Genomic DNA, 15993 nt, shown 5'->3' on the forward strand with positions numbered 1-15993 from the left:
TGGGGTGCGCGCCTGCGACCTGCCGGCCTGGGTGAGTACGGGTGCCCGACCCGCTTCCTTCCCCACCTCATTCCTGCCCTGACCCTGCTCCTACGCCCATTCCTGCCTCCGTCTGGGGTGCGCGCCTGCGACCTGCCGGCCTGGGTGAGTGCCGGCGCGGGTCCCGCCCCGGACCCAAAGCTAGACTCGGCTTCCTTGCGGGCTCTAGTGCCCGCCCGGCCCTGCCCGCCCCTTGCTGACCTGTCCGGTCAGCTGTGCGCCACGCCTCTGCACCGCTGTCACCCCCATCTGCCCACGCCGGGGTGACCTGACCACCGCCTCCTCCCGGCCTGGTTGGGGCCGGTGTCTGTCCGGCTCGCTGTCCTCGCGCCCGCCGGGTATGAGCCGGCGTCCCCGCCTGTGGCCCCGCTGTCCCCATCCGCGCGGGCGACCCGCAGCCCCTCGCGGAGGCGCCTTCCCGCGCGACCTCTGCCGCTGCCCTGGGTCGGGGGAGGAGCCCTCGGGGCGGCGGGGAGCGGGGTTCCCAGAGCCCGGCCCCACCTGCGCCGGGCGGAAAGGGAGTGGCCGCGGGTGCCTCCGGAGAAGTCGGGTTTCCTTCTTCCCCTGGAGACTCATTTCTTGGGTGTTTTTGACTAACTGAGGAGCAGTGTGGGTCTCCCCAAAGTTGCTGATGTTAAGATAATGGAAAGTTAGTTCTTTTGGAAGTAGCATTGCAAGACAGCACTTCATGGAAGGTGAACTGGGTCCAGGGTGCAGGGCGGGAGTTTGGGGAGAGCTGCGCTACTGGGAAGCGGCAGGGTATCGATCGGTGTTATTTTTACCTCGGGCCATTCTCTGCATAAGCTATTTATGCAGAATGGAAACGAATGGGATTGGTTGGCTTCCTCGTCTTTTTCTCCCGTTTCCTAATGCTTTCCTAACCATGAGTTGGTGGCACGGTTTCAGACTTCCCGGAAATAGCATTATTTTAAGATAAGTAATGCTAACATCAGGGTTGGGGTAAACTTCGTGTGGAAATGGCCAGCCAGTGTGTCGGAAGAGTCGTTTCCTCTGGGAGGAGAAAGGGCTCGGAGACCAGGAGTGAGCCCGAGGCGGGGAGGTCGGAGCCGCGGTGCAGGGCCGCAGGGACAGGAGCTGCGGGAGGAGTCCCGTCGGGGCCCTGGGGCGGCGGCACGGGCGCAGCATTTTGGAGAGTCAAGTCACTAGAAGCAGGAAGGAGGGGGCGCCCTGTGGATATGCGGGGCTCTCAGATGGCGTCTAGTATCTGTCACACCTCCTTAGATGATGCCAGAAAGAGGCTAAATAGAGAGAGCAGGTAAATCACCCAAACCCAGGCCTAATCGGGCTGAAGTTCACAGGAACCCGTGTGCTGACTTCCATAAGTCTTTGGTCATCGTGCTGTTGGCCAATACCAGTTGGCTTATAAAAATCCTTGGGAAATGCACACTGTTTTCACATACGGAATGAACAAATACAGTTGCTACTACACTGGGGGCAAGACAAGTTCTGGAAGGGAGGGAGGGAGGGAGGGAGGAATTTATATTTTCTCCAAAATTTTTCACTTGTTTATTCAAATTTGCATTTGCACTTATATCATAAACACACACACACACACACACACACACACTTAAACATACCTGCATTACTTAGAAAACTTGTGGAAAGATTCACACGCAACTTGACAGCGAACACATGCAAGAAAAGCACTTAGGAGTTTGGAATTTGAGGGGGATTTTTTTTAAGGGAAATATTTTTTATACATTTAAAAAAATTTACTTTTAATTATAGTTATTGTACAATTTTATACATTTTTTATTATCATATTGTTTTCATAATGAAACCAGTGGATTACATTGTCTAAAAGGATGTCTGCTATTTTGCTTTCGCTAGGGAGCAAAACAACAATAGAAGATTTCTGTATTAGTATTGATTTTTAAGTGCATGCTTGGGTTCTCGGGGTTCTGAACTTTGGGCTGGTATTTTGCTTTGAATGAGATATATTTGTGCACATTTTTTTAATACTTTTTAAAATGTTTTTTTTTATTGATTTCAAACAGGAATGGAGAGGGAGAGAGATAAATATTAATGGTAAGAGAATCATTGATCTGCTGCCTCCTAAACACCCCTTACTGGGGATCCAGCCTGCAACCTGGGCATGTGCCCTGACTAGGAATCAAACTGTGAGCTCCTGGTTCATAGGTTGATACGCAACCACTTAGCCACATCTGGTGGGCCTGTACTCATTTTCATAGTATGTCATTAATAGTTTGATTCATAGCAGGGTTGGGAGCAGAGGAAAATATGAATTGATGTGGTACCCACTTCCAACCCCGCTTTTGGGTATGTTCACTTACAGTTTTTCATTTTATTTAGTAAAATAAAGATTTACACTGGATATGAAAAATGAGATAATTACTTTAAGAAAAAGTATATGTTGTTTTGAATTAAGGCTACTAGGATGTGAAAACTACCTCTCATTTAACATGTGATAATTCTGTAAGACTTTGGTCCTGCAGCTTCAGTGTAAACTGTTATTCATTCATCACTCCTTTTTTTTTTTTTTTTTTTTTTTTTTAAACTCACAAATGGAGAAGGCCTGGCAGGTTTGGATTGATGGGTTGAGCACTGGCCTTTTTTGTTGGACATACCAGTGTCTAACCTGTGTTGTAAAGCTAGGACTATGGGTGAAGAATATTCTTGAAGAGTTTTTGTGGAGATACATAAGAACAGTTTTCCACTGGTATTTTCATTTAGTTGGAAAATTAGAACTTGGTAGGGTGCAGTCTGCCCCTTTCCTGTTTTTTTTCTGCTGCCAATAAATGCTAATTCTATGGCTGCAGGTAAGTAGAGACCTGAGCCTGTCCTGTTAGTATTACTCAGTTGTTTTGATAGTTGGTCTCATTATCTCATACTTTGATGATGGAGATTTAATGCTCTTCTATACTATTGTGTACAAGCTCTTCTGTGGAGGGAGCTTTCTTATCTGCATTCTGTGATGTTCAGGAGACTTGAACTCTAGCCAACACTGAATATGTATAGTCTAAGAACCAAATGAACAAAACAAAAGAATATATTCTGGTCTCATGTCATAGAAGGACAAATATTTGCTATTATTCTCAGTGTTAAACATTGACTTACACTTTATGGAAATTTTGTGAAGACAAAATAGTTGATGTAGCTAAATCAGGAACCAGTTTAGCTATTTTAAACTTGGTTGCAACTTTACTACTTAGATCCTAGAGCAGCCGTGGAATGAATAAAACTTAAAAAAAAAAAAAAAAAAGACCGTACCCTTTTATGTAATGACTAGAGGCCCGGTGCACAAAAATTTGTGCACTCAGGGGGGAGGGGGTGTCCCTCAGCCCGGCCTGTGCCCTCTCGCAGTGTGGGACCCCTCGGGAGATAACGACCTGCTGGCTTAGGCCTGCTCCCGGGTGGCAGAGGGCAGGCCCAATCCCTAGGTGCAGCCCCTGGTCGAGCTCAGAGCAGGGCCGATTGGGGAGTTGGGGCGCCGCCCCGTCATGCACAGAGCAGGGAGATTGGGAGGTTGTGATGCCACCCTCAGTCACGATCAGGGTAGGGCCGATTGGGGGGTTGGGGCACCATCCCCTGTCACACTCAAGGCAGGGTCGATGGGGAGGTTGTGGTGCCACTCCCTGTCATGCCCAGAGCAGGGCCAATCAGGGGGTTGGGGCACTGCCCCCTGTCACTCACAGAGCAGGGCCCATTAGGGGGATTGGGGCTCTGTACCCTGTCACACACAGAGCAGGGCCAATCAGGGGGTTGGGGCACCGCCACTTTCACACTCAGGGCAGGGCCAATGGGGAGGTTATGGCTCTACCCCGTCACACACAGATCAGGGCCCGTGTGGGGGTGGGGGGTTGGGGAGCTCCCCCCTATCAGGCACAGAGCAGGGCTGCTCAGGGGGTTGGGGCACCTTCCCCTGTCATGAACAGAGCAGGATGGATAGGGAGGTTGTGGCCCCACCCCCTGTCACACACAGAGCCGCAGGGCGATCAGGGGGTTTGGGCGCTGCCCCCTGTCACGCTGATCCCGGTGCCGGGAGGCATATTACCCTTTTACTATATAGGGTAGAGGCCTGGTGCATGGGTGGGGCCGGCTGGTTTGCCCTGAAGGGTGTCCTGAATCAGGGTGGGGGTCCCCACTGGGGTGCCTGGCCAGTCTGGGTGAGGGGCTGAGGGCTGTTTTCAGGCTGGGAGTGACTGAAGTTCCCAACTGCTCCTTTTTTTCTTTTTCTTCTTTTTTTTATTCTGGGCCAGCTTTAGCTTGAGGCTTGGCTCCAGCTCTTAGGCCTCTGCTCCTGAAAGTAGGTTTCTGGCCTTTGCTTACAATGTTGTGAATCTGCTTGCTGAAGTCCCGCGGTATCTGTTTCAATGTTTGAAACTGCAGGCTCAGAGGCCTGCAGCCGCAGGCGGGGAACGTTGGTTTCCTCCGTCACTGAAGCAAGCAAGCCTCATGTTAGTTTCAAGCTGCCATCTTGGCTGACAGTTAATTTGCATATCTCGCTGATTAGCCAATGAAAAGGGTAGCGGTCGCACGCCAATTACCATGTTTCTCTTTTATTAGTGTAGATGTTTACTTTGAATTTATATTAGTTCACACAAACACTCCATCCATGCTTTTGTTCCGGCCCTCCGGTCCAGTTTAAGAACCCATTGTGGCCCTCGAGTCAGAAAGTTTGCCCACCCCTGTCCTAGAGTGATAATGTGCTTTGAGAAAAGGTTAAGTCCTCCTCAAAGCTGTGAAGGGGACACGGATGCTCTTTGGATTTCTTGTTCACACACATGCTGCTGCTGTAATTCAGAGAGGGAGTGACTGAGTGTTGCGTTGCCATGTGGTCTAAATGCTTCATTAAATTAAAAAAGAATTCCCCAAGGTTGCTCGACATAAAGCAGTAAATATCTGCCTCACTTTACATTTCAAGATGGGAGAATATAGACCTAGGACTGAACTATAAATAATTTAAATAAATATGAGTTGAACACGTGTAACCTATTTATATTAAATTAACATATTACATTAATTATCCTAATATATAAAAATCCATGGGCCCTCACGACCGAAACAACCTGGTGGACAACCGCGGGCTGCATGGGGCGACAAGGCCGGCAGGGGGGTTAGTGAGGGATGACCAAATGACTGAACAGCAGGCTGCATGGGGCAACCAGGCCGGCAGGGTGGGCAGTGAGGAGCAACCAGGCCGGCAGAGGGGGGGCAGTAAGGGGCGACCAGGCTGGTGGGGGGGGCAGTTAGGGGCAACCAGGCTGGTAGATGGGGGGTAGTTAGGGGGCAACCAGGCTGGCAGGGGGGTGGGCAGTAAGGGGCGACCAGGCTGGTGAGGGGTCAGTTGGGGGGCGACCAGGACAGTGTGTGGGGGGGCAGTTGGGGGTGACCAGGCCAGCAGGGGGGGGCAGTTAGGGGAGCTCAGGCAGGCAGGCAGGTGAGCAGTTAGAAGCCAGCAGTCCTGGATTGTGAGAGGGATGTCTGACTGCTGGTTTAGGCCTGATCCCAGGCAGTCAGACATCCCCCAAGGGGTCCCAGATTGGAGAGGGTGCAGACTGGCTGAGGGGACCCATGCCCCCCCCCCCCGTGCACGAATTCCATGCACCGGGCCTCTAGTATATTTATAAAATATAGATATCAATCCTGTGAAGAACCGACTATGAAAACCCGACTAGTATTCACTAGTAATTTTGTGTTCTTGTTAGGCCTCCTGAACCTCTTTTCTATACTTTTCATGATTTCTATGTTGGTCAGTGCATTGAACCTTGAATAGACATTGCGACTATACTAAAAACTATCGAATTGTATGCTTTAATGAGTGAATTATATGATATTTGAGTTCTATCTTAATAGCACTGTTAAAATGTAGGCATTGGATTTCTTTTAAAAATAAAGTGAAAAAGGTGACCAACTGTATTTCAAAGAAAGCCACACATACCTTCTTGCTCATAGAATTCCAGCTAAAACTATTAAAACTTTTAAAAATTATTACACTGCCCTGGTTTGGTAGATCATTTGGTTAGAGCATCTATCCCAGGGGTGGGCAAACTTTTTGACTCGAGGGCCACAGTGGGTTCTTAAACTGGACTCAGAAGAAGGAGCTGCGGCCGTGTTTCCGGACATTGCCATGGTAACGCTGCTGCTGGTGAAGGAGCGGAGGGGAGAGCAAGAGAACCCTCTGCTCTTTCGGCTCCGCGGGCCGGACAGAACAGCTGAACTGGCCGGATCCGGCCCGCGGGCCGTAGTTTGCCCACGGCTGATCTATCCGATACTTCAAGGCTGCGGGTTCAATACCCGGTCAATGCACATACAAGAATCAACTAATGAATGCATAAATAAGTGGAACAACAAATTGATGTGTTTGTGTTTTTCTCTCTCAAAAAAAATTTATTGTTCCAACTTAAATTTGGAGACATTTACATTTTAGAGAATATTTAAGGGGTGGGCTTATGAATTAAAAAGTAAGTAAATATTTTTACCTTAGACCTAATGTTACTTTAAACATTATTATATTGGCTAAACAAACAAATTCTAATTGAATAACAATAGAAATCATGCTTCATAGATATAAACAGCCTAAATGTGTTTGTTTTTTTCTGTAAGTTATTCTAAACTCTTACCTTTAATTCAAGGTTATCAGTACAAACTTATCATGTCTATTTGAGAAATTGGTTTGTTTTATATTAGATACATTCGAATATAGCATGATTTTAGAATGCACTGTTTGTGGTCTTTTGCATTTCATTATGTTTTGTTAAATGGTTTTGTAGTTTCCACAACTGTGCTGCCTCGGATGAATTTTCTTCCTGCATTTAAAGATCTGTGGAAGTATAGAGGTCCTCCTGCCCTCAGTGGACTAGCCCTCCCCCACCACCACCCTAGTGTGAGGGGTGCATAGAGACACATTTGCGGACATACAAGAATAGAAGGGCATGAAATTCTACTAGGATTGAGAAATCAGAGGCATGTGCCAGTATTGCATGAGGCTCGGGGCTGAGGAGTGGATGTGCCCAGACTGGCAGCCCTCCCAGTTCACGGGGAGCCTGCCCTGGGCATGAGTACAGAAGCTACTCTTGAGTGGTGGAATGGAGTCTGGTCATTGGAGGAGGAGAGAGAGTGACGTCTTCAGAACTAAGCTTGTGAAATCAGAAAATGGAAAGTCCTGTGCAATGCAGTAGAGTTCTCATCTTGCTTCAGTTGCCAAAAAATTTGCAGCCAAGGCTGTTGCCAGATGCTGTGCTCTGTATCGTTGAGGTATCTGGAGGCACAGCCACCTTCCTGCCGACACACTTTTTCCTCCTGAGCCTTAAAGTCACCTGCTGTTCTTTTGGAAGTGGGTGGGGCATAGTTCTTACACAAATAATGTTCATGGAAATGCCTTTCCACTTAACATGTTTTATTTACAAGTTTTCTCTTGGTCTTTCCCTCTGCCGCTGATTTTTCTTCCTCATTCATTTTTCTTAAATAAATCAAACCACCCTTTGATTCATCTATTCACTCAGCCAACATTTTTTAGGCGCTTGCTATGTTCCAGGTATTGTGATAGGTGCTAGAGACACAGCATGAGTAAGACAAGGCGTTAAACTCATAATTTACCAGCTAGCAATAATACAGACCTTAGGCCTTTCAGCTGATGTAATGGTGTGTTCATTTTAAAAATTATGACATTTAGAGCATTTTATACACTTACAAAGGTAATAGCCCAACTCTTTAAATCAGCCTATTATAAAAACAGATTTTGTTGCTGAGGATTAAATCTTTCCTTGGGCTTGTAGATCTAGCTATGCACAAGAGTCCAGTTTCATGCCCTGCTATCTTTGCCTCCTTTGTGAAAGGCACTTTATTACTGCTCTATGTGGACGACTCTGAGCCCTGAGTTCCCTGTTTCATGCTTTTTTAAAAAAAAAATTTGTTTTTGATTGATATCAGAGAGGAAGGGAGAGAGAGAGGGAGATATTAGCAGAAACATCAATGATGAGAGAGAATCATTGATTGGCTGCCTCCTGCACACCCCTACTGGGGATCCAGCCCGCAACCCAGGCATGTGCTCCAACCAGGAATCAAACTGTGACCTCCAGGTTCATAGGTCGATGCTCAACCACTGAGCCATGCTGGCCAGGCCTCATGTTTTGTTTTTTTAAATCCTCACCCGAAGATACTTTTCCCATTGATTTCTAGAGAGAGTGGAGAGGGAGAGAGACACATAGATGGTTGCCTCCCGCACGCACCCCAACCAGGACCAGGTAACCTGCAACTGAGGTATTTGCCCATGACTGGGTATCGAACCCAAGACCCTTCGGTCTGCGGCTGATGCTCTAACCACTGAGCAACCAGCCGGGCTGTCTGATGCGTTCTTAGTGGCGCACAGAAGGTTGTCTGATGACAGTATCTATGCAAAGTAGCAGCACCTGTGTGCCAGCAGGATTTTCCTTTTTAATGCATTTCTGTGCCTGGGGACACACTGAGAGTTAGTGATAACCATGTATTTGTAAACCTGCCATAAAAGCTGCTGGGCTTTTGAACTTTTTGTTTGTTCACTTAGTGAAGTTCCCCTTATCTTTCTATTTTTAATGAACATGCAGTTGGATTTTTCTTTATTTCTTATGTTATAGCTAGACAGGTTTTAAAAACACTTTTTCCCAGTATCAGAAGAATGTATGCTCATTATAGAATGCTTCAAGCTTTGGAAAAAAATAAAAAGTCACTAACTAGTAATGAGCATTATTAACATATTGGTGATTTTCTGAAACTTTATGTGGATGCACGCACGTGTGTGTTATGTCCAGCTTCATTAAGCATTACATGTGGACATTGCCATTCTTTAGAAGTATGACTTTGTTATTGCAATATTATCCACCTTACAAGAGGCAACCAATGGATGTGTCTCTCTCACAGAACAAGATTGTTAGATATTCCATGCTCAGAAAAGATATAACTATAGAGTTTGAGATATTTAATTTTCTGCTCTTTCAAGTTATGAAAGATTATTTGCTTGAGCCAGTATTCATAGTATTCAGATCTGTCCAGGATATAGGAACCATTTTTGAACTCATGAGTAGCATGATAATTTTATAAGCAGAAGTCTAGCTTTGGAGGGCAGTGTTTGTTTGTTTTTTGTTAATCCTCACTCGATATTTTTTCCATTGATTTTTAGACAATGAAAGGGAGGGGAGAGACTGAGAGAAACATCGATGTGAGAGAGACACATCCATTGGTTGCCTCCTGCAGGAGACCAAGCCTGCAACGGAGGCATGTGATCTTGACGCGAATTGAACCTGGGACTCTTCAATCTACAGGCTGATGCTCTATCCACTGAGCCAAACCAGCTAGGGCTGATTTGAATGGTATGGTGTTAAAATGGGTAGATATAGCCAGACCTCCTCTGATGTAAGTCATCTTTAGAAGAAAAGCATTCCTCCTGCGCAGACTCACAGCTTTAATAGCTTCCTCCCTCTGCACTGAGCTGGAACATTGAAGTTTATTAACAGGAGAAATATCTCACACTGAAGTAGCGCTGTCCTAACTACTTTCAGATGGCCTAGAGCAGCGGTTCTCAACCTGTGGGTCATGACCCCTTTGGGGGTCGAACGACCCTTTCACAGGGGTCACCTAAGACCATCGGAAAACACATATATAATTACATATTGTTTTTGTGATGAATCACTATGCTTTAATGATGTTCAATTTGGAACAATGAAATCGGGGGTCATCACAACATGAGGAACTGTATTAAAGGGTCGTGGCATTAGGAAGGTTGAGAACCGCTGGCCTAGAAGATAGTAACTGGCCACATGACTAGCGTCAGTGCCACAGGCACCAGCTCCCGCCTGGTATCAGGCTCACGCGTGAGGGCATCACTGCGCTGGCGCACACTGGGGAGCCGGCTCTGCATCTGCTAGGTGGAAGTTTCTGTCCGAGAGCCCCCTTCCTGCTGCCTGTGCTCCTGCTGGGAAGTCACACCTTGTAGACCCTTAGCTTGCTTCTCATTAGATAGGCATGAAATGAGCCTGCCCGGGGTGAGCTTCTGAGGCTAGACCAGCTGGCCCTGGGCCACAGGGCTGGGAGTGGTGCCTCCAGTCTAGTGCTCCCTGCCGAGTGCTCCCTCTGAGTTTCCTGCTCCCCGTGCTTCTCTTATCCACCTCACAGCTCCTGCCCTGCATTGCTGCTATTATACATTATTGCCATGAACTGCCTACTGAAAGCGTATTTGTGCTGTTAACATTTACTAGGTGTACCAGTTAATAATGCGGATTCTTTTCAATAGATGGAGTTACACAGATGTTGAGATATATATATATATATATATATATATATATATATATATATATATATGATATGTATACTATTTTATTGATTGACAGCAAGCTTCAAAACTTCACATGTCAAATTTGCTAAAGGTGTTAACATCATAGATATTTTTACGCTTAAAAATGTCGAGTTTCATGCCAAAAAAAGAGCATTTGCGGGAAGTTTTAATTCATTACTTTATTTTGAAGAAAAAGTTATCGTATACTTCGGGAAGCTTATGGTGAACATGCTCCATCTCAAGATACTTGTGAATGCTGGTTTAAACGCTTTAAAAGTGATGATTTCGATGTGAAAGACAAAGAACGTCCAGGTCAACCAAAAAAGTTTGAAGACCAATGTCCCAATTATGCCCCAATTGATTAATTATCTGTCTAGTCTAGGGACAAACGCAGGTGACCAGGAGTCAGCAATAATGGCCTATCCCCTGGTACTTAAATGTCGAGCCGAACCAGAACACATAAACACACAGACAGAATTAGTATGCAGTCATACAAGGTTTATTTACCTGTTCCTAGTGGGTCCTAGGCTCCAGCAAAGGCCACCCGGCGGTGCACACCGAAAGACGGACGACGAAGACAGAGAGACAGGCGGCCGCAGTTGGGTCAGGCTCACACAGCAGGGCAGTCAGTCGGGCTTGTCTCACGGAGCGACATGGAGTCCTCCTCTCATCGGGCAGGAGACGTCCACTGGGGAAAATCTGGTCTTATATAGCCGGTGGTAAACAACTTGTGTCTTATGTTAGGAGCAGGGTGTTTACACTTTAAGGGCTTAGGGCATTCACATCAGGATAGTGGGGCGTTCACCACATTTTGGAAGTTACAGAGCATTGGGGTCTTCACACAGCAAACATTTCACACATTAATCATTTCACACAATAATTATTTCCACACATTAGAGGGGTTTCCTTATGACCATAACATTATTATAACAACCAACAATGACAAGCATTATTGGATGAAGGTGCGTGTCAAACTCAAAAACAACTTGCAGAAAGATTAAACGTTGCTCAGCAAACAATTTCTGATCATTTATAAGCAATGGGAACGATTTTAAAGGAAGGAAAATGGGTGCCACATCAACTGAACGAAAGACAAACGGAAAACTGAAAAGTCATCAGTAAAATGTTGCTTCAGCAGCATGAAAGAAAGTCTTTTTTGCATCGAATTGTGACTGGCAGTGAAAAGTGGATTTATTTTGAGAATCCCAAACGCACAAAATCATGGGTCGATCCAGGTCAACCATCAACATCGACTGCAAGGCCAATCGCTTCAGAGAGAAGACAATGCTCTGCGTTTGGTGGGATCAGGAAGGTGTGGTGAATTATGAGCTTCTAAAACCAGGTGAAACCGTTAGTACTGATCGCTACCGACAACAAATAATCAATGTGAACCACGCTTTATCGTGAAACAACCAGAATGGGCCAGAAGACACGGCAAAGTAATTTTGCTTCATGATGACGCACCATCACACACTTCAAAACCAGTTAAAGACACATTAAAAGATCTTGCCTGGGAAGTATTAACCCACCCGCTGTATTCACCAGACCTTGCTCCTTCAGATGACCACTTGTGCCCCCGATCGATGGCACACGCACTTTCTGAGCAGCACTTCAAAATGTACGAAGAACAGCTGCTGCCACAACCGCCCGAAGAGCAACCACAGACCAAGGAGTCACTGCCACCAAGGGAGCAACCACTGAACAACTCAACGTCTAGATATGTCAGTGAGATCAAACATGGGTAGACAAAGAAACCCCCAAAGGAAAGAGAAGGAGGACTCTCCAGAAAAGCAGCTAAGTAATACAGAGGCATGCAACATGACAGATAAAGAATTCAGAATTAGGATCCTAGAGTGCATAAACCGGATGGAGGAAAAAATCGACAACCTCTGCAAGAAGCAAGAAGAAACAGATGAAAAAATCGATAACATATGGAAGAAGCTAGAAGAAACAGATGAAAAAATCGATAACATATGGAAGAAGCTAGAAGAAACAGATGAAAAAATCAACAACCTAAGTAAGACCCAAGAAGAAATGAAGAGTGATATAGCTGCAATGAAAAACTCCATTGAAAGTATCAACAGTAGACTAGGAGAAGCGGAGGACCGAATAAGTGAATTAGAAGACAAGGAAGCAAAACACACCCAAAATGTACTGCAATTGGAGAAAAAAATTAAAAGACAGGAGGAGAGCCTAAGGGAGCTTTGGGACAACATGAAACAAAACAACATACGAATAATAGGAGTACCAGAACAACAGAAGGATGAACAAGGATTAGAAAACCTACTCGAAGAAATAATATCAGAAAACTTTCCTGAGGTGGGGAAGAAAAAAGTCACACAAGCCCAGAGAGTCCCAAACAAGGTGAACCCGAAAAGACCCACACCAAGACACATCATAATCACCATGGCAAATGTTCAGGACAAAGAGAGAATCTTACAGGCTGCAAGAGAGAGACGGAAAGTTACATACAAGGGATCTCCCATTAGATTGTCAAATGACTTCTCAACAGAAACACATCAGGCCAGAAAAGAATGGACTGAAATTTACAAAGTGATGCAAAGCAAAGGACTGAATCCAAGAATACTCTATCCAGCAAGGCTATCATTCAAACTTGAAGGGGAAATAAGAAGCTTCACAGACAAAAAAAGACTAAGGGAGTTTGTCACCACCAAGCCAGCAATGCAAGGAATGCTAAAGGGACTGGTATAAAAAGAAGAAATAAAAATCTCAGAAAGAAAACAGCCACACACACACACAAAAAGAAATGGCTACAAACAAGTACCTTTCAATAATAACTTTAAACGTAAATGGACTAAATGCTCCAACCAAAAGACATCGAGTGGCTGAATGGATAAAAAAACATGACCCATACATCTGCTGTCTACAAGAAACCCACCTCATTAGAAGGGACTCACACAGACTGAAAGTGAAAGGATGGAAAAATATCTTTCAGGCAAATGGAAATGAAAAGAAAGCTGGGGTAGCAATACTTATATCGGACAAAATAGACCTCAAAGTGAAGGCCTTAACAAGAGATAAGGAAGGCCACTTCATAATACTAAAGGGATCAATACAACAAGAAGATATAACCCTGGTAAACATATATGCACCCAATGTAGGAGCACCCAAATTCATAAAAAAACTCCTGGAAAATATCAAAGGAGAGATCGACAACAATACAATCATAGTAGGGGACTTTAATACACCATTGACAGCACTGGATAAGTCCTATAGACAAACAATCAGCAAAGATACAGCAATCCTAAATGACTCACTAGATCAGATGGACTTAATAGACATCTTCAGAACACTTCACCCCAAAGCCAGAGAATATACGTTCTTCTCAGGTGCTCATGGGACATATTCAAAAATAGACCACATATTGGGTCACAAGCAAAGTATCCCCAAATTCAAGAAGATTGAAATCATAAAAAGCGTCTTCGCAGACCACGATGGCATAATATTAGAAATAAACTACAATAAAAACAACCCAAAATACTCAAACACCTGGAAGCTGAATAGCATGCTATTAAATATTGATTGGGTTACCAATGAGATCAAAGAAGAAATTAAAAACATCCTGGAAACTAATGACTATGAAAACACAACAATCCAAAACCTATGGGACACATTGAAAGCAGTCCTGAGAGGGAAGTTTATAGCTCTACAGGCCTATCTCAAAAAACAAGAAAAAATGGTAGTAAATCATCTAACTCTACAGCTCAAAGAATTAGAAAGAGAGCAACAAGAAAACCCCAGAGTGAGCAGAAGGAAGGAGATAATAAAGATTAGAGCAGAAATAAATGACATAGAGACCAAAAAAACAATACAGAAAATCAATGAAACCAAGAGCTGGTTCTTTGAAAGGATAAACAAGATTGATAAACCTCTAGCCAGACTCACCAAGAAGCAGAGAGAGAGGACCCAAATAAATAAAATCAGAAACGATAGAGGCGAAATAACAACAGACCCCACAGAAATACAAATGATTGTTAAAAAATACTATGGACAGCTTTACTCCAACAAACTAGACAACCTGGAGGAAATGGACAAATTCCTAGAAAAATACAGCATTCCAAAACTCAATCAGGAAGAATCTAAAAATCTCAACAGGCCAATAACTATGGAAGAAATTGAAGCAGTCATCAAAAAGCTTCCATCAAACAAAAGCCCAGGACCAGACGGCTTCACAGGGGAGTTTTACCAAACATTCAAGGAAGAACTAAAACCTATCCTCCTCAGACTACTACAAAAAATTCAAGAGGAAGGAACACTTCCAAGCTCATTCTATGAAGCCAGCATCACCCTAATACCAAAACCAGGTAAAGACAACACAATGAAAGAGAATTACAGGCCAATATCCCTCATGAACATAGATGCCAAAATCCTCAACAAAATCTTAGCAAATCGGATCCAGCAGTACATCAGAAAGATCATACACCATGACCAAGTAGGATTTATCCCAGGGATGCAAGGATGGTACAATATCCGCAAATCAATAAACGTGATACATCACATAAACAAATTGAAAGAAAAAAACCACATGGTCATATCAATTGATGCAGAAAAAGCATTTGACAAAATTCAACACCCATTTTTGATAAAAACTCTCAGCAAGGTGGGAGTAGAAGGATCATACCTCAACATAATAAAAGCCATATATGACAGGCCCACAGCCAACATCATACTCAACGGACAAAAACTAACACCATTTCCCCTAAGAACAGGAACAAGACAGGGATGCCCCCTCTCACCACTCCTGTTCAACATAGTACTGGAAGTGTTAGCCATTGCAATTCGGCAAGAAGAAGAAATAAAAGGCATCCAAATTGGAAAAGAGGAAGTAAAACTGTCCTTATTTGCAGACGACATGATATTATACATACAAAACCCTAGAGATTCCATCAAAAAGCTACTAGACTTAATACATGAATTTGGCAATGTGGCAGGATACAAAATTAACCCCAAGAAATCTGAGGCATTTCTATACACCAATAGTGAACTTTCAGAAAGAGAGATTATAAAAACAATCCCGTTTACCATTGCACCGAAAAAACTAAGCTACCTAGGAATAAACTTAACTAAAGAGGTAAAAGACCTCTACTCAGAAAACTACAGGACGTTGAAAAAAGACATAGAGGAAGACATAAACAGATGGAAGAACATACCGTGTTCATGGATTGGTAGAATCAACATCATCAAAATGTCCATACTACCCAAAACAATCTATAAATTCAACGCACTTCCCATTAAAGTACCAACAGCATACTTCAGAGATCTAGAACGAACTTTCCAAAAATTCATCTGGAATAAAAAAAGACCCCGAGTAGCTGCAGCAATCCTGAAAAAGAACAAAGTAGGTGGGATCTCAATACCAGATATCAAGTTGTATTACAAAGCCACTGTTCTCAAAACTGCCTGGTACTGGCACAAGAATAGGCATATAGATCAATGGAATAGAATAGAGAGCCCAGAAATCGGCCCGAACCAATATGCTCAATTAATATTTGACAAAGGAGGCAAGAACATACAATGGAGCCAAGATAGTCTCTTCAATAAATGGTGTTGGGAAAATTGGACAGATATATGCAAGAAAATGAAACTAGACCACCAACTTACACCATACACAAAAATAAACTCAAAATGGATAAAGGACTTAA

General features: G+C 44.2%; 1 protein-coding gene across 2 annotated transcripts in view; it reads left to right on the forward strand.

Annotated features, from left to right (window-relative positions):
* Window positions 1-15993, forward strand: part of ESYT2 (extended synaptotagmin 2) — an 83480-nt gene that overhangs the window by 518 nt on the left and 66969 nt on the right. The window lies entirely within an intron of this gene.

Source organism: Myotis daubentonii, chromosome 10 (assembly GCF_963259705.1).
Source record: "Myotis daubentonii chromosome 10, mMyoDau2.1, whole genome shotgun sequence".
In the NCBI taxonomy this organism is placed as follows: Eukaryota; Metazoa; Chordata; class Mammalia; order Chiroptera; family Vespertilionidae; genus Myotis; species Myotis daubentonii.